General features: G+C 45.6%; 1 long non-coding RNA gene across 1 annotated transcript; it reads right to left on the reverse strand.

Annotated features, from left to right (window-relative positions):
• Nucleotides 1-322: 322 nt before the first annotated feature.
• On the reverse strand, nucleotides 323-18,942 carry LOC117509192. Its single transcript, XR_004560299.1, has 3 exons — nucleotides 18,932-18,942; nucleotides 5,590-5,593; nucleotides 323-468 (listed from the first exon to the last, which is right to left on the reverse strand). It is a non-coding gene; the product is annotated as an uncharacterized LOC117509192 (long non-coding RNA).
• Between the last annotated feature and the right edge of the window lie 1,873 nt (nucleotides 18,943-20,815).

The following is a 20,815-nucleotide window of genomic DNA, read 5'->3' on the forward strand; positions in this document are numbered from 1 at the left end:
ATATTGACCCTCACCTCATCTGCAAACCCCTTCGTTGGCCTTCCTCTTGTCCTCCACCCTGGTGGCTCCATCCTCAGCATCTTTATTTTCAATTTAATTCAATTTATTTCATTTATATAGCGCCAAATCACAACAAACTTGCCTCAAGGCACTTCACATAAGTAAGGTCTAACTTTACCAACTTACTTTCGATATACCCTCGGCCACTTCTCTTCACATACCTGGACTATCTCAGTCTTGCCTCTCTGACTTTGTCTCTGAACCGTCCCTCTGATATGCTCATATGTAATCCTGTTTGTCCTCATCACTCCTCCTGTCTTTGTTAGCGCCACTGTCTCACAGGTGTATAACACAGCTGGTCTCACGACTGTCTTATAAACTTTCTCCTTCATTCTTGCAGATATCCTTCAATAACAAATCACTCCTGCCACCTTTCTCCACCCACTCCACCCTGCCTGCACTTTACCTCTCGACCACATTCTCCATTACTCAGAATAGTTGATGCCAAGTATTTAAACTCATCTCTATTTGTATCTTCAACATTCCACCATGCTTCCCCTCATTCACACACATGAACTCCTTCCTGCTCCCACTGACTTTCATTTTCCTTCTCTCCAGAGTGTCATGGGCCATGGTTCACTGGAGACAGAAGACCCCTTTGCAGGAGCCCACACAGGAAAACATGAGAGTAATGCAAAAGAATAGTTTATTTAACAAAGAGACACTTGTAGGGCAGCACAGGAACTGGTAGTAAAACACAAAATATTTCTGGAAACAAGCACCAAAACTGTCAGACATACTATTTAGACATGACTCTTTTGAAGAGTCATGTCTATGGAGTGCCTGCATGTGTAGAACAGGTGATCAAGCCAGTGTGTGAGTGTGTGGCCGAAATGTTCGCTTGGCTGCGTGTATGTGTGTTCATAATGGCTGTACGACCCGCAGGAGCTGTCCATCCAGACTGCACACAAAAACACTGACAGCTGTCAGTGATCATCTACTGTTGTTAAGTCCAGTGAAAAATCCCTTTAGCTGTTTGATCAGTATGTAGCGGGATGAAGGTCCCGGGTCCTGATTGAAAAGACGTTCCCGCTAGCTTGGCTAATGGGGAATTCCCCTTTGGCTGACCTGGTAGAGGAATGGTTTTTAGTGCAAGCCATCTGGGTTCGATCCCACTGCCGTCCCGGCCACAAAGGTCCTGTGGTCACAATCATATACTTGCATTGCAAGATTTTATTTGTCCAACTGGACTCCATAACTGCTGGACTGTGCTGGCAGTGCACCAACTTCCCCCATGTGCTCAGCATTCTTCAGATGCAGCCAGCGAACCTTTTCTTCTGTCTTTTTTTAACTCTTGTGTTGTGGCCATTTTACTTGATACATATCTTAACACAACTATAGTTGGATTATCAGTGCGGGACGGCGCTTCACATTTATTTATGCCAGAGGTGGATGATGCATTTGTGAGCAGATCGATGTTGCACACAGCGCAGCTGGGTGAAAGGGACTTCACCAGCTGTCTGTGCTGCTCCTGGGGCCGTACTAGAGGTGAGTTGCATGTGTATTTGCGTTGTCATGGGCTGAGGAAACATTTCCCTATCATACCTGCTACAGACTTATGAGGTGAACAAGTAATAATACATGTATTACAGTGGTGACATCCTGTTCAGCTGCACCGAGCCTCAATTCAGCCTCAATCAGCATATGTGTGATGGGGTATAAATTCAGTAAGAAACAAGAGCAATCAGAGATTTCTGACGTCCGTCATTCCGGATCTGGATCACCTCCAAAATTCAGTGCAGTCTTCCATGGTCTAATATCTATCTGTGGTGCAAATTTGGTGAGAATCCGTGAAGTAGTTTTGACATAATCCTTCAAAGCCTACATAAAGTGAAATCTTGATCCAGAATCCGGATTCAGATCCAGACCACCTCCAAAATATAATGGAGTCTTCCATGGCCTGATATGTATCAATAGTGAAAATTTGGTCAGAATCTGTGAAGTAGTTTTGACGTAATCCTTCAAAGCCTACGTAAAGTGAAACCTGATCCAGAATCTGGATCCAGATCACTTCCAAAATGTAATGGGTTCTTCCTTGGCCTAATATCCATCTGGTGAAAATTTTGTCAAAATCCGTGCTGTAGTTTTGATGTAATCCTGCTAACAGAGAGACAGACGGATGATTTTATTACGCCCATGGAGGACGTAATAACTCTGATTGTAACAGTGAATAATTACACTTTTTAAAAGATTGTTTCAGCTGAAGACAATTCAAACAACAGTCATTCATTTGGAGACTACCTCTCTTTGTTGGTAGGACACCTGAAGACAATATCATGCAGGAGGCACGGGCGTGCAGTCTACTTGCAAAAACGTGGGCTAAATTTGGAGATCCGTACGTCATAAGTACAGACGGTTGCCCAGTTCCGGATCACCTTTTTTAAAGTCCCGCTATACGGAGCCATAATGCAACTGAATGTCCTTTATTGTGTATTGTTGTATTGGGTATTTGGATGTTATTTAGCTGAAAAAGTCTGGGTGGAGTAGCGCTTCTACTTAAAGTGTGAAGCCACATTATGTGTGGCGCGAACATTTGCCAGAAACGGATCACTTTTGCCAGTTCCGGATCACAACACTCTGTGTCACTTTGGGTTCATTCCTGGCATCTGGCTGGAGCCCTTCTAATGCAGAATGATACACACTGTGCCCGAGAATGTGTTTTGAACACAAAATGATAGAAATAATACTTATTAAATGAGAATTTACTTTGTTTCGAAAAGCGCCATTATACGTTTTTACGAGCAAAAAATGAAGTGTGGAGGTGAGATTTCTCCCGAATTAAAAAGTAAAAGCCCCCACATTCATGTCCATTCGTGATGTCGAGATGACCCCCAAAGTCCACACGGCTCACAACTACAGACACGAGGCTGCTGCTTCAAGTGATCCGGAACTGGCAAATTTTCGCGTCGGAGATAAATGTGCGTAGCAATTAAACAGCAAGACAAAACACACTGACATTTTCTACCCAAGTAAGTAAGTATTTTCCCACTCTAGAACCAAAAACACCGAATGGCTAACTCACCTTTGCTACGTTTTAGAGATCGTTATTTTCAAACTTGCAGGAATGAGTGAGTCCGAAAAAACACGCACACCGCAGACACCGGGATGTTTTGATTCCTCTGCTGATCAGAAGGACGGCTGGATCCGGTCGAGCTTGTGGTCGTTTGTAGACAAAACATCAATCTTTCCATTGGTACCAATTATTAGCTTATTCGTGCTGATTAGGAGAAACGGCGGCACAAAAACTACAGCAGTGATCCAGAACTGGCAATGATCCGGAACTGGGCAAGTGACTGTACTGCCTCAGTACGAATTTAGGAGCACGCAGACACACGCAGACACGCCGTAGAGGTTTTAGTGCATGCAGAACTTTCGCTGCGGTCAGGCTGCGGATTCACCAGCAGTACAGATGACGCACGTTGTGAGTACTGCCTCAGTACGGATTCAAAGCAGCACATTTTCATTCAATTACTATTGAATTAACCAAATCCATACATAGGCAGTATGGATTACGGCACTCACCACATACTATGGAGGCCGACAGACTTGCATGCACAACGCAGCTTCTCACTTTATTTCCAAACTTCAGCAACACAGACACTCCCCAGCTTTGAACGTACTCCCTCCCTCCTCTTGCTACTGCCTCCATACGTTTTCACAAAAACGTAGTGGCCGTGGCATCCGCAGAAAATGTACAGTGAAAAAAAAACGCATGGTGGGTTGTGACCGGGGCTAAACACAGGGAACACACGTGAGATAACAGGTATGAGATGTGGAGTCCACTCTCAGTATCTGACCCACAACTGTGACTATCTGATCCTGAGTGTCCTGAGAAAGCTCTTTTAATGGGAGTAGGCTAATTAGCTCCCTAATGAGCCACATGAGGGAATGTGGAAATCAGCACAGAGAAAATACTAAACAGACACAAACTGAAAGAGAGACATTAAAAAAGGCTGTCAGACAGGAAAATACGGAGAGCACACAAGGAGATAAAGTGCAGTGGTGACAACATAAAACCCAATAACGCAGCCACACGCAACACAGAAAGGGCTGAGAAACAGATGTAGGGGCAAACAACGGAAACATCACAGGTAAACTCTAACAGAGGAAAAGGCACCAAGGAAACTAAGGTGAAACTCAGAGGAAGAGGCCAAGCACATGGCTACGCATGTGGCTGCACAGGAAAACTGAGCACTCTGGCAGATAAGAGTAAACACACAAGGGAAACCACAAGACTTAAAGAAACGAGGAACCAAATAAACAGCCAGGGGAGCACAAACATCCGTGTCACTCACAGGAATGTGCACAGGTGCACAGATCATGACACAGAGTATACCTGCACCTCTGCAGGTTCAGCTCAACCTGCGCCCTACTCTCACTATACAGATCATGTTGTCATGGAGATTCCAGTCTCATCTTGTCCACCAACCTGTCCATCATCGACGTTGCAAACAAGAAAGTCCCACCCCTAACTTCAATGCATCTATCATACCTACTTCACATCTTATTGCTGTCACATTGTACTCATACGTATCTTGCAGCACTCCCACATACTTCCATTCCATAGAAAACCACAACGCTTCATTTGGCATCCTGTCATAAGTTTTCTCTAAATGCACAAACACACATATGAACTCCTTCTGGCCTTCTCTATGTTTCTCAATCAGTGTTAGCAAAATAAACATCATCTGTAGTGCTCTTTTTTAGGATTGAACCATGTTTTTGTTCACAGATCTTTACCTCTTTTCTCACCACTCTTTCATGTGACTTCATGCTGTGGCTGATCAAATTAATGACTTAATATTTATTGCAGTGCTACACATCACCCTTATTCTTTCAAAAATTAAAAATGCCTCCACTGGTAAGTCATCTGGGCTAACCACATTTCCACTCTTTATCCTCTTTACTCAAGTGTCATTAATAAATTATTAATCTTGTGCACGATGCACAAAGTGTCACATTTTAAAGAGACAGTGTGTCCATAGTTAGAAATTTCTCATGACAGAGTGATGCATTCTCTTTATAATTACAGTGTGAGAAATAATTATTTCCGTGGTTGTGTAAAATCAACCCTGTTTCTGTGGAACAGGGAGTGGTGGAAGGTGTTCCCCAACAGAGAAGCAAACTGTGCCAGATTTAATTTCATTACTGTTATGAATGACATTGTTGCAGAGAGTCTGCACCCTGGTGGTTTTTGCCCTCTGATTAAGAAGACAGATTTATGCTTGCCTCTACTGGTGGTTGGCTCTCACTGCGGTATTGTATCACTTCCTGTTCCGGAGCACAGCGGTGTTTTTCTGTATCTGTTAGCTGTTTAATCTGCGCAGTTAGATTGATCTAGTTATCTAGATTACGATTTGTTTCCCAGTGTAATCTTTACGTGCCTTAACTAAAGCACTCCTTCTGCTGAATCACCTCTAAATTATTTACACATTATTCACTTTGCGTGTTTTTAGGAATCCGCTAGCTTAGCGTAGCTACTAGCTCTTAGCCGATTTAGCATGGCGGCTTCTCCTGTCTCTCCCGCACTTTTCTGCTCTGGGTGTGAAATGTTTAGTTATTCCTCGGCCTCCTTTAGCAGTAACGGTACTTGTAATAAGTGTAGCTTATTCGTAGCTTTGGAGGCCAGGCTGGGCGAATTGGAGACTCGGCTCCGCACCGTGGAAAATTCTACAGCTAGCCAGGCCCCTGTAGTCGGTGCGGACCAGGTAGCTTAGCCGCCGTTAGTTTCCCCCCTGGCAGATCCCGAGCAGCCGGGAAAGCAGGCTGACTGGGTGACTGTGAGGAGGAAGCGTAGCCCTAAACAGAAGCCCCGTGTACACCGCCAACCCGTTCACATTTCTAACCGTTTTTCCCCACTCGACGACACACCCGCCGAGGATCAAACTCTGGTTATTGGCGACTCTGTTTTGAGAAATGTGAAGTTAGCGACACCAGCAACCATAGTCAACTGTCTTCCGGGGGCCAGAGCAGGCGACATTGAAGGAAATTTGAAACTGCTGGCTAAGGCTAAGCGTAAATTTGGTAAGATTGTAATTCACGTCGGCAGTAATGACACCCGGTTACGCCAATCGGAGGTCACTAAATTAACATTAAATCGGTGTGTAACTTTGCAAAAACAATGTCGGACTCTGTAGTTTTCTCTGGGCCCCTCCCCAATCGGACCGGGAGTGACATGTTTAGCCGCATGTTCTCCTTGAATTGCTGGCTGTCTGAGTGGTGTCCAAAAAATGAGGTGGGCTTCATAGATAATTGGCAAAGCTTCTGGGGAAAACCTGGTCTTGTTAGGAGAGACGGCATCCATCCCACTTTGGATGGAGCAGCTCTCATTTCTAGAAATCTGGCCAATTTCTTAAATCCTCCAAACCGTGACTATCCAGGGTTGGGACCAGGAAGCAGAGTTGTAGTCTTACACACCTCTCTGCAGCTTCTCTCCCCCTGCCATCCCCTCATTACCCCATCCCCGTAGAGACGGTGCCTGCTCCCAGACTACCAATAACCAAGCAAAAATCTATTTAAGCATAAAAATTCAAAAAGAAAAATAATATAGCACCTCAACTGCACCACAGACTAAAACAGTTAAATGTGGTCTATTAAACATTAGGTCTCTCTCTTCTAAGTCCCTGTTGGTAAATGATATCATAATTGATCCACATATTGATTTATTCTGCCTAACAGAAACCTGGTTACAGCAGGATGAATATGTTAGTTTAAATGAGTCAACACCCCCGAGTCACACTAACTGTCAGAATGCTCGTAGCACGGGCCGGGGCGGAGGATTAGCAGCAATCTTCCATTCCAGCTTATTAATTAATCAAAAACCCAGACAGAGCTTTAATTCATTTGAAAGCTTGTCTCTTAGTCTTGTCCATCCAAATTGGAAGTCCCAAAAACCAGTTTTATTTGTTATTATCTATCGTCCACCTGGTCCTTACTGTGAGTTTCTCTGTGAATTTTCAGACCTTTTGTCTGACTTAGTGCTTAGCTCAGATAAGATAATTATAGTGGGCGATTTTAACATCCACACAGATGCTGAGAATGACAGCCTCAACACTGGATTTAATATATTATTAGACTCTATTGGCTTTGCTCAAAAAGTAAATGAGTCCACCCACCACTTTAATCATATCTTAGATCTTGTTCTGACTTATGGTATGGAAATAGAAGACTTAACAGTATTCCCTGAAAACTCCCTTCTGTCTGATCATTTCTTAATAACATTTACATTTACTCTGATGGACTACCCAGCAGTAGGGAATAAGTTTCATTACACTAGAAGTCTTTCAGAAAGCGCTGTAACTAGGTTTAAGGATATGATTCCTTCTTTATGTTCTCTAATGCCATATAACAACACAGTGCAGAGTAGCTACCTAAACTCTGTAAGGGAGATAGAGTATCTCGTCAATAGTTTTACATCCTCATTGAAGACAACTTTGGATGCTGTAGCTCCTCTGAAAAAGAGAGCTTTAAATCAGAAGTGTCTGACTCCGTGGTATAACTCACAAACTCGTAGCTTAAAGCAGATAACCCGTAAGTTGGAGAGGAAATGGCGTCTCACTAATTTAGAAGATCTTCACTTAGCCTGGAAAAAGAGTCTGTTGCTCTATAAAAAAAGCCCTCCGTAAAGCTAGGACATCTTTCTACTCATCACTAATTGAAGAAAATAAGAACAACCCCAGGTTTCTTTTCAGCACTGTAGCCAGGCTGACAAAGAGTCAGAGCTCTATTGAGCTGAGTATTCCATTAACTTTAACTAGTAATGACTTCATGACTTTCTTTGCTAACAAAATTTTAAACTATTAGAGAAAAAATTACTCATAACCATCCCAAAGACGTATCGTTATCTTTGGCTGCTTTCAGTGATGCCGGTATTTGGTTAGACTCTTTCTCTCCGATTGTTCTGTCTGAGTTATTTTCATTAGTTACTTCATCCAAACCATCAACATGTTTATTAGACCCCATTCCTACCAGGCTGCTCAAGGAAGCCCTACCATTATTTAATGCTTCGATCTTAAATATGATCAATCTATCTTTGTTAGTTGGCTATGTACCACAGGCTTTTAAGGTGGCAGTAATTAAACCATTACTTAAAAAGCCATCACTTGACCCAGCTATCTTAGCTAATTATAGGCCAATCTCCAACCTTCCTTTTCTCTCAAAAATTCTTGAAAGGGTAGTTGTAAAACAGCTAACTGATCATCTGCAGAGGAATGGTCCTATTGAAGAGTTTCAGTCAGGTTTTAGAATTCATCATAGTACAGAAACAGCATTAGTGAAGGTTACAAATGATCTGCTTATGGCCTCGGACAGTGGACTCATCTCTGTGCTTGTTCTGTTAGACCTCAGTGCTGCTTTTGATACTGTTGACCATAAAATTTTATTACAGAGATTAGAGCATGCCATAGGTATTAAAGGCACTGCGCTGCGGTGGTTTGAATCATATTTGTCTAATAGATTACAATTTGTTCATGTAAATGGGGAATCTTCTTCACAGACTAAAGTTAATTATGGAGTTCCACAAGGTTCTGTGCTAGGACCAATTTTATTCACTTTATATATGCTTCCCTTAGGCAGTATTATTAGACGGTATTGCTTAAATTTTCATTGTTACGCAGATGATACCCAGCTTTATCTATCCATGAAGCCAGAGGACACACACCAATTAGCTAAACTGCAGGATTGTCTTACAGACATAAGACATGGATGACCTCTAATTTCCTGCTTTTAAACTCAGATAAAACTGAAGTTATTGTACTTGGCCCCACAAATCTTAGAAACATGGTGTCTAACCAGATCCTTACTCTGGATGGCATTACCCTGACCTCTAGTAATACTGTGAGAAATCTTGGAGTCATTTTGATCAGGATATGTCATTCAAAGCGCATATTAAACAAATATGTAGGACTGCTTTTTGCATTTACGCAATATCTCTAAAATCAGAAAGGTCTTGTCTCAGAGTGATGCTGAAAAACTAATTCATGCATTTATTTCCTCTAGGCTGGACTATTGTAATTCATTATTATCAGGTTGTCCTAAAAGTTCCCTAAAAAGCCTTCAGTTAATTCAAAATGCTGCAGCTAGAGTACTGACGGGGACTAGAAGGAGAGAGCATATTTCACCCATATTGGCCTCTCTTCATTGGCTTCCTGTTAATTCTAGAATAGAATTTAAAATTCTTCTTCTTACTTATAAGGTTTTGAATAATCAGGTCCCATCTTATCTTAGGGACCTCGTAGTACCATATCACCCCAATAGAGCGCTTCGCTCTCAGACTGCAGGCTTACTTGTAGTTCCTAGGGTTTGTAAGAGTAGAATGGGAGGCAGAGCCTTCAGCTTTCAGGCTCCTCTCCTGTGGAACCAGCTCCCAATTCAGATCAGGGAGACAGACACCCTCTCTACTTTTAAGATTAGGCTTAAAACTTTCCTTTTTGCTCAAGCTTATAGTTAGGGCTGGATCAGGTGACCCTGAACCATCCCTTAGTTATGCTGCTATAGACGTAGACTGCTGGGGGGTTCCCATGATGCACTGTTTCTTTCTCTTTTTGCTCTGTATGCACCACTCTGCATTTAATCATTAGTGATCGATCTCTGCTCCCCTCCACAGCATGTCTTTTTCCTGGTTCTCTCCCTCAGCCCCAACCAGTCCCAGCAGAAGACTGCCCCTCCCTGAGCCTGGTTCTGCTGGAGGTTTCTTCCTGTTAAAAGGGAGTTTTTCCTCCCACTGTAGCCAAGTGCTTGCTCACAGGGGGTCGTTTTGACCGTTGGGGTTTTACATAATTATTGTATGGCCTTGCCTTACAATATAAAGCGCCTTGGGGCAACTGTTTGTTGTGATTTGGCGCTATATAAAAAAATTGATTGATTGATTGATTGATTGATTTATGGTGTGATATTTTGTTGTCAGTCTCCAATGTGTAAGGCCTCAAACACACCAGGAAAATTAGTGGTTGGAGACAGCAGTGTGACCATCTGCAATCACCTTGCTATTACTTTGCAACCATTAAACTCTGAAATCGGTGTATCAAAGATGGTGTCCAGGTCTGCAGCTACACACAGTCAGCTGTACAATCAGATGGCAAAAAAAAAAAAAGATGGACTGTAAGATGGACTCCGATGGTGAGCCGCGTACTATTAGTGAAGCAGCTATCAGGATATTTACAGAGGAATCTTTCAAATGGTGAAACAAGCACCGAATTTGGCACAAATACTCCTTAGACATTACTCTTTCGTAAAAGCACGTTAGCCACCTACATTTTCAATAGGCAGCCAGGTAGGGGTCAGTTGAGAGGGGTCAAAATTTAAAAATGCTCCAATCATATTGAAAAGTATACCACATTATTTGTCTGATTCCAAAGATTCCAAAAAGGTATAGTTTGGACTATCGGTGACTGAATGTTATGGAGTTATAGGGTAAAAACAGCAAGAATGATGACAAAGGTCAATTTGACTTTGTCGAGGGGTCAAAAGTTATAGTTACTCCAATTTTGGTAAAAACATGGTGCAAATTATTGGTTGTGCTAATAGGATTAATAAATGGAATCATTATATAATTCATAATTCATTTTGTTGTGTAAAGTAAAAATATACAAAATGTATATCGTGACACATCATGACAAGTAAAATAAATACATTCAAAATAAAACATTAGAACCATTTAAATACATAATAACAAGTTAAAATAGACACCTTAAAAAAATAAATACATTAAAACCGAAGCTAGTTGATTGGTGGTGTTACTAGTATAGTACGAATCATAATTTTTCTTAAAAGCATTAACGTTTGGTGAGAGCACTTCACTAGGCAATGAATTCCACAGTACAATTGCTCTGTTGCTAAACAAATTTTTTCTAGGGTTTAGGCTAGACTGTTCAACCTCAAGGCTCAGCTCATGCCCTCTCAAACCAGCATATCTTCTCCAATCAAAAAAAATTTCAGACTTTACATTTTCAAAACCATGCAAAATTTTGTACATTTCAATTGAAATGTCTCTAATACATCTGTCTTCTAAAGTAGTTAGACCTAATTCAGCCAGTCTTTCCTCATAGTGCACTTGCTACAACCCCAATTCCAATGAAGTTGGGACGTTGTGTAAAATGTAAATAAAAACAGAATACTGTGATGTGGGCCGCTGAAGAGGAGGTACTGCTGGCCCACCACCACCAGAGGGCGCCCTGCTTGGAGTGCGGGCTCCAAGCATGAGAGGGCGCCAGACCCAGAAGAAGTGACAGCTGTCACTCATCCTCAGCACCAGCTGTCACTCATTCATCATCATCATCATCACCATAAAGGCCGGACTGCAACTCCACCTCCTCGCCGAGAAATCAACTACCGAAGAGGCAATTTTCTCTGCTGACTCAAATCGTTGAGTGATAATCTGAACTTCTTTTGCAGCCGTTATCCTGTTGTGTCTGCCTTATCTGTGGGATTGGCGTTTGGTGTGACAGCGACGGCTTCGCCTCACACCCCATACCAGATAAGTGGTTAAAACAGGAGCTGTACGAGTGTGTGATTGGAGGTGGAGGTGCTCCCTCCTAACTGAGTGCAGACTGTGGATTACTGAGTGTGCGAATTCACACTCATTCATCCTGTCTTTGTTTTCTGCCAGCAGTACCAGGGTCGACAGCCGAAGACAGAGGCCACCTGGGGACTCGGGACTTGGCGGCTCCGGTGTTCTTCAGGCCGTTGGTGGTGGAAGCCGTGTGGGACGCGGCTCATCTCTCGTCGGGGGTCTTCTATCTTCGAGCCTGCCCACACGTCACCTGGTGTTAATTGACTTTACAGATGTTGTGTGTTTAGTTATGTGTTGTCACAACATCAAATTGTTACTTTTTGGCTTATTCATTGTCCGTTCCTTTGCGCCCCCTGTTGTGGGTCCGTGCTACGACACCTTCCCAACAGGATTTCTCGGCCATTCGTCATGGATTCCGAGGGGCGTCAACCCGAGCTTGAACGGTCAATGGAAGAGCCAGGAGTGCAGGCGTCAGCGGGAGGCGTGTTGAGTGAGCTGCAGCAGATCTTAACCGCCTTCACGGCTCGGCTGGATTTAGTGACCGAGCAGAATGTTCTCCTTAACCGGAGGGTGGAGGCTCTCACCGCCAGGGTGGAAGCGCGCGATCAGGGTGCTGCTGCAGCCACTCCTCTTGCTGGTCCTGGGCCCGTAACAGACGTTCCACTGGTCGTTCAACGACCCCCCCCCCCCCACCGTCCCCTGAAGCATACATAAGCCCTCCGGAACCGTACGGAGGCTGTGTTGAGACGTGCGCAGACTTCCTCATGCAGTGTTCGCTCGTCTTTTCACAGCGTCCTGTCATGTACGAGTCAGACGCCAGCCGGGTGGCTTATGTTATTAATCTGCTTCGAGGAGAGGCACGCGCCTGGGCTACGGCGCTTTGGGAGCAGAATTCACAGCTCCTAACGTCTTATGCTGGGTTTGTACGGGAGTTCAACAGGTTTTTTGACCATCCCAACAGAGGCGAGACCGCTTCGAGCGTGCTGCTGTCAATGAGACAGGGGTGTCGCAGCGCAGCCAAGTATACAGTCGACTTCCGCATCGCGGCAGCGAGGTCCGGCTGGAATAACATTGTGCTCCGCGCCGCCTTCGTAAATGGACTGTCTCCGGTCCTGAAGGAGCACCTGCTGGCTAAGGAGGAACCGCGGGATTTTGACGGGCTTGTCGATTTGGTTATACGCTTAGACAACCGTTTGAATGAGCATCGTCCGGAGCAGGCCGGGGGGCGTGACCGGGCACGAGCCGTCCCTCCCCCTTCCGGTTCCGAAAGGGTGACGTTGTCCCCACACTTCACTGCCAGAGAGCTCCGTGTGGCTACAGCTCCCCCTGCTGAGGAGGCTATGGACACGAGCAGGGCCAAAGTTAAGACAAACGTCAGACAAAGGAGGCTGGCCCGCGGGGAGTGTTTTGTCTGCGGCTCTTGTGAGCACATGCAGAAGGACTGCCCCAAACGGTCAAACTACAACGCCCGTCCTTAGAAACTGGGCTAAGGGTGGGCCATAACACGCACGCGGGGAAACCCCGCAAATCTGCACGAATCCCAGTAACGATCCTTTGTGGGGATCTAACCCTTCACGCCCCAGCACTGGTAGACACGGGGTCGGAAGGGAATCTGCTGGATAGCAGATGGGCAAAGGAAGTAGGGCTCCCCCTGGTGGCTCTGCCGGCACCATTGCAGGTGCGAGCACTAGATGGCACCCTGCTTCCGTTAATCACACATCAGACACAGCCTGTGACCTTGGTTGTGTCTGGAAATCACAGGGAGGAGATCGTGTTCCATGTAACACCTTCTACCTCCCGAGTGATTTTGGGATTTCCATGGATGGTGAAGCACAATCCCCGGATAGATTGGCCGTCCGGGGTTGTGACGCAGTGGAGCGAAACCTGCCACCGGGAGTGTTTAAGATCCTCGGTTCCTCCCGGCATGACGGCTAATGAGGAGGTTAAAGTTCCCCCCAATCTATCGGCGGTGCCAAAGGAGTACCACGATCTTGCTGACGTCTTCAGCAAAGATCTGGCGCTCACTCTTCCCCCCGCACCGACCGTACGATTGTGTCATCGATTTGGTCCCGGCGCTGAGTACCCGTCCATTAGGTTGTACAACCTCTCACGTCCGGAACGCGAATCAATGGAGACCTACATCCGGGACTCTTTAGCTGCCAGGCTGATCCGGAACTCCACCTCCCCGATGGGTGCTGGTTTCTTTTTTGTGGGCAAAAAAGACGGCGGACTCCGTCCATGCATTGATTACAGAGGGCTGAACGAGATCACGGTTCACAACCGATACCCGTTACCTCTGTTGGATTCAGTGTTCACGCCCCTGCATGGAGCCCACATTTTCACAAAATTGGATCTTAGAAACGCGTACCACCTGGTTCGGATCCGGAAGGGAGACGAATGGAAGACGGCATTTAACACCCCGTTAGGTCACTTTGAGTACCTGGTCATGCCGTTCGGCCTCACTAACACCCCCGCGACATTCCAAGCTTTGGTAAATGACGTCTTGCGGGACTTCCTGCATCGGTTCATCTTCATATATCTGGACGATATACTCATCTTTTCCCCGGACCCTGAGACCCATGTCCAGCATGTACGTCAGGTCCTACAGCGGTTGTTGGAGAACCGGCTGTTTGTTAAGGGCAAGAAGTGCGAGGTCCACCACACTTCTTTGTCCTTCTTGGGGTTCATCATCTCCTCCAACTCCGTCGCCCCTGATCCGGCCAAGGTTGCGGCGGTGAGAGATTGGCCCCAACCAACAAGCCACAGGAAATTGCAGCAGTTCCTCGGCTTTGCAAATTTCTACAGGAGGTTCATTAAAGGCTACAGTCAGGTAGTTAGCCCCCTGACTGCCCTGACCTCCACCAAGGTCCCCTTCACCTGGTCGGATCGGTGCAAAGCCGCGTTCAAGGAGTTGAAACGCCGGTTCTCGACTGCACCAGTTCGGGTGCAGCCTGATCCTGATCGCCAGTACATAGTGGAAGTGGACGCCTCTGACTTAGGGATAGGAGCCGTGCTGTCCCAGAGCGTGGAGGCTGATAAGGTTCTCCATCCTTGTGCCTATTTTTCCCGCAGGTTGACCCCAGCTGAACGGAACTATGACGTCGGCAATCGGGAGCTCCTCGCAGTGAAGGAGGCTCTTGAAGAGTGGAGACACCTGCTGGAGGGGGCGTTGTTGCCTTTCACGGTTTTCACGGACCATCGGAACCTGGAGTACATCCGGACCGCCAAGCGGCTGACCCCTAGGCAAGCCCGCTCGGTCTCCATGTTCTTCGAGCTTTGACTCCGGATCACGTACCGCCCCGGGACCAAAAACCAAAAATCGGATGCTTTGTCCCGGGTGCACGAAGAAGAAGCCAAGGCGGGGCTGTGAAACCCCACCGAGACCATCTACCCGAGTCCACTGTCATGGCCTCCCTCACCTGGGACGTGGAGAAGACCGTCCGGGAGGCCCTGGCAACGGGAGCCCGGACCCGGGGACCGGCCCCAAGAACAGAATGTACGTCCCACCAGAGGCAAGAGCTGCCGTATTGGACTTCTGTCACGGATCCAAGCTCTCCTGTCATCCTGGAGTGCGTAGGATCGTGGCAGTGGTCCAGCAGTGCTTCTGGTGGGCGTCCCTGGAAACCGACGTTCGGGACTACGTCCAGGCCTGTACCACCTGCGCCAGGGGCAAGGCAGACCATCGGAGGACCTCGGGACTCCTCCAACCCCTGCCGGTGCCTCACCGCCCCTGGTCTCACATCGGCCTGGACTTCATCACAGGCCTCCTGCCGTCCCAGGGCAACACCATCATTCTCACGATAGTGGACCGGTTCTCCAAGACGGCCCACTTCGTGGCCCTCCCGAAGCTCCCGACGGCCCAGGAGACGGCAGACCTCCTGGTCCACCACGTCATGCAGCTGCATGGGATACCATCGGACATTGTATCAGATCGTGGTCCCCAGTTCTCTTCGCAGGTTTGGAGAAGTTTCTGTAAGGAGCTGGGGGCCACCGTGAGTCTCTTGTCGGGTACCACCCCCAGACAAACGGCCAGGCAGAGCGGGCTAACCAGGAGTTGGAACAGGCCCTTCGCTGCATCACCTCCGCGCACCCGGCGGCCTGGAGTCACCATCTGGCCTGGATCGAGTATGCCCATAACAGCCAAGTCTCGTCTGCTACCGGCCTCTCCCCTTTTGAGGCATGTTTGGGGTACCAGCCCCCATTGTTCCCGCTGGTGGAGGGGTGTGCCCTCGGTCCAGGCCCACCTCAGGAGGTGCCGCCGGGTGTGGCGGACCGCCCGCTCTGCCCTGTTAAAGGCCCGGACGAGGGCCAAGACCCATGCAGACCGCCGGCGTTCCCCGGCCCCCACATACCAGCCCGGGCAGGAGGTGTGGCTCTCAACTTAGGACATCCCCCTCTGTGTGGACTCCCCAAAATTGAAGGACAGATTCATAGGATCCTTCAGAATCCTCAAAATCATCAACCCGGCCGCAGTGAAGCTCCAACTCCCAGCTTCACTGCGGATCCACCCTGTGTTTCATGTGTCCCGCCTCAAGCCACACCACACCTCGCCCCTCTGTGCTCCTGGACCTACGCCGCCTCCTGCCCGGCTCATTGATGGGGAGCCTGCTTGGACAGTCCGCAGGCTCCTGGGACGTCCGTCGTAAGGGCCGGGGGTTCCAATATCTGGTGGACTGGGAGGGGTATGGACCTGAAGAACACTCCTGGGTGAAGAGGAGCTTCATCCTGGACCCGCCCTCCTGGCCGATTTTTACAAGAGGACACCCGGACAAGCCTGGTCGGGACGCCAGGAGGCGCCCGTTGGGGGGGGGGCCCTGTTATGTGGCCGCTGAAGAGGAGGTACTGCTGGCCCACCACCACCAGAGGGCGCCCTGCTTGGAGTGCGGGCTCCAAGCACGAGAGGGCGCCAGAACCCAGAAGAAGTGACAGCTGTCACTCATCCTCAGCACCAGCTGTCACTCATTCATCATCATCATCATCACCATAAAGGCCGACTGCAACTCCAATCCTCGCCGAGAAATCAAACTACCGAAGAGGTAATTTTCTCTGATGACTCAAATCATTGAGTGATAATCTGAACTTCTTTTGCAGCCGTTATCCTGTTGTGTCTGCCTTATCTGTGGGATTGGCGTTTGGTGTGACAGCGACGGCTTCGCCTCACACCCCAAACCAGATAAGTGGTTAAAAACAGGAGCTGCACGAGTGTGTGATTGGAGGTGGGAGGTGCTCCCTCCTAACTGAGTGCAGACTGTGGATTACTGAGTGTGCGAATTCACACTCATCCATCCTGTCTTTGTTTTCTGCCAGCAGTACCAGGGTCGACAGCCGAAGACAGAGGGCCACCTGGGGACTCGGGAGCTTGGCGGCTCCGGTGTTCTTCAGGCCGTTGGTGGTGGAAGCCGTGTGGGACGCGGCTCATCTCTCGTCGGGGGTCTTCTATCTTCGAGCCTGCCCACACGTCACCTGGTGTTAATTGACTTTACAGATCTTGTGTGTTTAGTTGTGTGTTTTCACAACATTAAATTGTTACTTTTTGGCTTATTCATTGTCCGTTCCTTTGCGCCCCCTGTTGTGGGTCTGTGCTACGACACCTTCCCAACAAATACAATGATTTGAAAATCCTCTTCAATCTATATTCAATTGAACAACACAAAGACAAGATATCTAATATTCAAACTGATAAACTTTATTGTTTTTGTTCAAATATTTCTTCATTTGGAAATGGATGCATGCAACATGATTCAAAAAAGCTGGGACAGTGGTATGTTTACCACTGTGTTACATCAGCTTTCCTTCTAACAACACTCAATAAGCATTTGGGAACTGAGAACACTAATTGTTGAAGCTTTGTAGTGGAATTCTTTCCCATTCTTGCTTGATGTACAACTTCAGTTGTTCAATCCATTGTTGTATTTTGCACTTCATAATGCGCCACACATTTTCAATGGGCGACAGGTCTGGACTGCAGGCAGGCCAGTCTAGTACCTGCACTCTTTTACTACGAAGTCACGCTGTTGTAACACGTGCAGAATGTGGCTTGGCATTGTCTTGCTGAAATAAGCAGGGACGTCCCTGAAAAAGACGTTGCTTGGATGGCAGCATGTGTTGCTCCGAAACCTGGATGTACCTTTCAGCATTGATGGAGCCATCACAGATGTGTTAGTGCCCATGCCATGGGCACTAACACATCCCCATACCATCACAGATGCTGACTTTTGAACTTTGCGCTGGTAACAATCTGGATGGTCTTTTTCCTCTTTGTCCAGAGGACACGATGTCCATGATTTCCAAAAACAATTTGAAATGTGGACTCATAAGACCACAGCACACTTTTCCACTTTGCGTCTGTCCATTTCAAATGAGCTCAGGCCCAGAGAAGGCGGCGGCATTTCTGGATGTTGTTGATGTATGGCTTTCGCTTTGCATGGTAGAGTTTTAACTTGCACTTGTAGATGTAGTGACAAACTGTGTTAACTGACAATGCTTTTGTGAAGTGTTCCTGAGCCCACGCGGTAAGATCCTTTATACAATGATGTTGGTTTTTAATGCAATGCCGCCTGAGTGATCGAAGGTCATGGGCATTCAATGTTAGTTTTTGGCCTTGCCGCTTACATGGAGAAAGCTCTCCAGATTCTCTGAATTTTCTGATTATATTATGGACTGTAGATGATGGAATCCCTAAATTCCTTGCAACTGAATGTTCAGAAACATTATTCTTAAACTGTTGGACTATTTTTTCATGCAGGTGTTCACAAAGTGGTCATCCTTGCCTCATCTTTTCTTGTGAACAGCTGAGACTTTTGGGGATGCTCCTTTAATACCCAATCATACCCAGTCCTCAGTCCTCAGTTCCCAAACACTTATTGAGTGAAGGAAAGGTGATGTAACACAGTGGTAAACATACCACATACCACTGTCCCAACTTTTTTGAAACATGTTGCAGGCATCCATTTCAAAATGAGCAAATACTGTATTTGCACAAAACAATACATTTTATCAGTTTGAACATTAAATATCTTAAATGTCTTTGTGGTATTTTCAATTGAATATAGGTTGAAGAGGATCTGCAAATCATTGTATTCTGTTTTTTATTTACATTTTACACAACGTCCCAACTTCATTGGAAGTGGGGTTGTACAACTCAGGAACCAGCTTAGTGGCAAGATATGGCGCCCAGGCCTGCACACAATACTCGGAATAGTTTTGACTGTGTTGAATGCTTGGTCTCCAAAGTAAAGGTCAAACAAGATCAACATCCACTGGATTCTATGACATGTGATACATGTTACATTCTAACATGAACTAAGCATGACACATATTCCTTTTTACAACCCTATTAACTCAACCAATAATTTGCATCACTTTTTTACCAAAATTATAGCAACTTTAACTTTTGGCCCCTGTACCAACTGAAATTCACCTTTGTCACCATTCTTATTGTTTTTACCCCATAACATTCAGTCATAGATAGTTGAAACTATACCTTTTTGTTATGTTTGTGTTCAGACAAATAATATGGTATAGTTTTCAATATGACTGGAGCATTTTTAAATTTTGACCCCTATCTGGCTGCCTATTGAAAATGTAGGTGACTAACGTGCTTTTACAAAAGAGTCATGTCTAAGGCAGGGGTTTTCAAAGTGTGGGAGAGTGGGCTCCCCTTCAGAGAACAAATGAATAGCTGCCCCCCCACATGCACACAATTTCAATATCTTCGCATGTTTCCTTTTATTTTTTTACACATCTTAAGCACATTTTAAAAGTATTTGTGCATTTAAAGGAATTGTCTATACATTTACATATTTTACAGCATTTGTAAACATTTTAAACATGTTTTTAAAGAACTTTCTATTCTATTTTATCTTTTGTCATATTGCAAACATCGTTTTTTAAAACATTTAAACATCTCTCTGTGTTTTTAAACATCTTTGGCATAACTAACACATTTGAACATAAATAATAAGAAATGGGTCTTGATAAGATTTTATCGATATCGATGCCATTATCAATTTCGCTTATTGATCCGATCCCTTATCGAGTCCCTTATCAATACCTCCTGTGAATTTTATGTGTACTAAAAGTAGGCTTTATAGGTTTTCTATGTCAATAAAATGTTATTGAATAGAAATAAAACAAGAAAAATAAACAAAATCTGTAGTTTTTCTCAAAAGCATTTCCTTCCAGACATTAATGGCACAAATCTAACTCCATACCTCTGAGCTAAGCCCTTGCAGCCGGCTGCGCTGCAAGTTAACATCAATGTCATTCATAAAGAACGCAGGACGTCTCGTTTTGGGAGGAAAAAGTCTGTTTAAAGTGTTACAACGTTTGGAAAGAGGTGTCATTTAATTTAAACGGTGATTCACTTTGAAGTTATTAATTTCAACAGGACTCTGTCTCGGCAGAGAGCAGCACAGCGTTTGGAGCTGTGCAAATGGAACAGAGGACGATTCTCGTTTCTTGCCTGCAACAAGACAAGAGTCCCAGTTAGTGACTTTACTCAGCACAAAAGCGACTCACGATTGACATTTTCAGCTTTGAGAGGGGTTAAGAAGTGGACTTGTCGCTGAAGAACCGATAAGGAAATTATTAAGCAAAAATGTATTGATGTCGGTGGATGGAATCATTTCTTAATGATTCTCAAAAAGAACCGGTTCATGATTTTGGTGCTTGTTTCCAGAAATGAACAACTGTTACAGTTATCTGCTCCACTATATGGTTGTGTGGGTGAATGGGGTCAAGTTGGAAATTACATAAAATCTACATGCAATAGTACACCAAATGACTCAGACAAATAGAGGAACCAAGCAAATCTGTTGCAGTTTGTTGCAAATCTGTCTACACGCAACCATCGGTTTGTGGTTTTGAAACTGGATGCCAGGCCCCTTGCGGCTGTGGTGATGAGAGAGCCATATCACATCACATCACATCACGGCTCTCCAGAAGGAAGAGGAAAACATTCTGATTAATTGCGGGTGGGTCACAGGTGGATGAAATGAATCGTGGTGGAGTAAAATCATTTTTACTGTATTTTCTGGAGTGTAAGTCGCACTGGAGTATAAGTCACACCTGTTAAAAAAAATATCTCTTGAAGAGGAAAATCCCATACATAAGTCGCACAGGAGTATAAATTAAATCAATGTACTCGCATCTCACACCTTTGTATCTAGATACCGATTTGTATTGATTAATCTCCACATGCCAAGTACAAACGTATGTTCATCAATAAACTGCAGTCATAAAAAA

This window comes from Thalassophryne amazonica, chromosome 4 (genome assembly GCF_902500255.1).
Source record: "Thalassophryne amazonica chromosome 4, fThaAma1.1, whole genome shotgun sequence".
NCBI lineage: Eukaryota > Metazoa > Chordata > Actinopteri > Batrachoidiformes > Batrachoididae > Thalassophryne > Thalassophryne amazonica.